Here is a 2,658-nt window from a genome sequence, read left to right as displayed (position 1 = left end):
TATATATATATATTGATATATGTGATCATATTACATACATGCATACATACTTTCATACATACATACATACATACAAGCACGCATACATACATACGTACGTACAAGCATGCATGCATACATACAAGTATATCATATTGTACATTTAACGGTATTTAGTTGATAGCATCACAATTGAGAACGGAAGAAGCAATCTCCTGATATCTAAACCAGAAATCCGGTTACGATACCCGGTTGAAACCGTTTCTTTCTGATTTACGCCACGCGTGTCGTTAAAAAAGACTTAAATGCCATAACTTTTTATTCTCTCTTCCACTAGATATCAGAAAACGTATATTAAATATGTCACTAATAGACGTTCTGTGGAGGTGCGTAGCCTAGTGGTTAAGGGTGTGGTACTCAAAATCGTAAGACCGTGGTTTCCATTCCTGGACTAAGTAGTGCGGTGTTTTCTCCAGCAATGCATTGCTTATCACATTGCCGTGCGATAACTTCGACACCTGACGTATGGCACACCGTGCAACTGTACAGTTAATGTCGATTAGATGGAGGAAGGGAGCTAATGCATAGAACAGACATAGTAGAAGACACTTACCCAAAGTGCCACCCAGTGGGACTGAACCCGGAACCATGTGGCTGGGAAGCAAGCTTTTTACCACAAAGCCACTCCTGCGCCATTATAGTCAAATCATCTGTGCAAGTTCTACTGTCGTTTACGACGCAAGAATCCTCCAGTTGACGTTCCTTTCACTTTGGAGCGATGTCCTTAAAGTTTTGCTAAATGCGAGTGAGTAAAATTCAGTTAGTGAACCATTTACTAATGAAATTATTGTGTAACTGTTTGAATATTCCGCAGAATCCCGTACTCTTTAAATTATTCTAAAGCTGTGTGACTTGTATATCAATTACACAGTGTGAGTTATATATCAATTATGGATCCCATCAGACCACATGCTATTATCTGTTAATTCGATGCTTTACTATACCACAAAAATATTGACTAGTCATAGATCGATATTGTTCCCAATATATTTTACATCACCTCCTGTGCTGTGGTACGAGCTGTTCTTCGCCAAGTGTGCAACGCACATATATAGCCCCCTTTTTCGTTTCCTCCCCCTTTTCAAATATTACGTTTTTGGTTCTTTGTACATTCACTGGCCAAGGGAGAATAGGATATTTTACAAACTGTATTGATCTTTCGGTAATGCAATGACATATTGACGTACCCAGTTCTGTCAAACAGATGTTTTATTTCTTGGGCTCGTATTTGAGGCAACTTCAACGAAAGAAAGAAAACTGGAAACACATCTTCAAATTCGACTTGAAACAGAAAGTGAAAGTGGGGAAGGAAGTATGCCTCCCACCCCAACCCACCAATAATTTTGTGGAAAGCTGGGTGAATACGGCGAAAGTGACCGTGTGAATGGGCCTACTATGAGCATGCACCTCTTAGCCGGAAGAAATGAAGAGAAGAGAGGTACCCGCATTAGATGTCTTTGGCGTTCGGTGTGTCCGGGATGAGTGAAATTTTTTGGTAGCTCCAAGGCGGAGTTCCGTCCCCTTTGGGGAATTTTATTGTTGAAATTTTCAATGTTACTTGTTATTTGTTTTTTTAATTTTACTCTTTACACGCACTGTAAGAAATGTTCACCGTCCTTTGAGTTGTATCATCCTTTACTTTTATGTGCGGCCCTTGAGAAAGAATTATTATTATTATTATTATTATTATTATTATTATTATTATTATTATTATTATTGTTGTTGTTGTTGTTGTTGTTGTTGTTGTTGTTGTTGTTGTTGTTGTTGTTGTTGCTGTTGTTGTTGTTTTGTGAGAGTAGTGTATACCATCAAAGTGACACTAGAGTAAAATATACGAAGCCCAGTATATTAATATCATTATTAAGAAGAACAACAACAACATCAACAACAACAACAATTACTACTACTACTACTACTACTACTACTACTACTACTACTACTACTACTACTACTACTACTACTACTACAGCAATCTGAACAATCTACAAGTAATTCGGAGTAAAATGAACAATGGTAGCGCTCAATCATTATTACAAACAGATTTAATAAAAACCTTTATACTCAAGATATTGTGTGATATTATAGCTGATAACACATAGAAATTCATATTGCCGTAAGCAAATGAACGAAATATCATTTTATTGCACCCATCATATTCTAACAATTAATTGTCCAGCCACTAACTCTAAATAATATTAATCTAGCCACGTGGTTGACACCAAATAACTCCCGCCTTTCAAAATGCATGGCTCGCTTCGTGAACAAATGAATCCGCAAAGGGACGCTATTCCTGGAGTAATTACCATACTGTTAGACATAGCCTCTACATTGTCATTTCCCATTTCCCATCAAGTATGATAATAGACATCGCTCCGTGTATTACTTAATCTTAATTTTTGACCAGCTGAACAACACGCTTCGTTCTCATCACTCTAAACTATTGCTAATATGGCTGTGTATTCGAACTTGTTGTGACTACTGGCTTTGCTTGATTGTAGGCTTGTTTACGCATGTCGGGGTAATGTCCCTGCATGCATGCTCACAAAAACACACCCATACATGCACATACATACATACATACATACATACATACACACACATATATATATATATATATAT

The sequence above is a fragment of the Octopus bimaculoides genome, chromosome 5 (assembly GCF_001194135.2).
Source record: "Octopus bimaculoides isolate UCB-OBI-ISO-001 chromosome 5, ASM119413v2, whole genome shotgun sequence".
NCBI classification, from domain to species: Eukaryota; Metazoa; Mollusca; class Cephalopoda; order Octopoda; family Octopodidae; genus Octopus; species Octopus bimaculoides.
The sequence above is the reverse complement of the archived record's forward strand: the minus strand, read 5'-3'. Positions refer to the sequence as shown.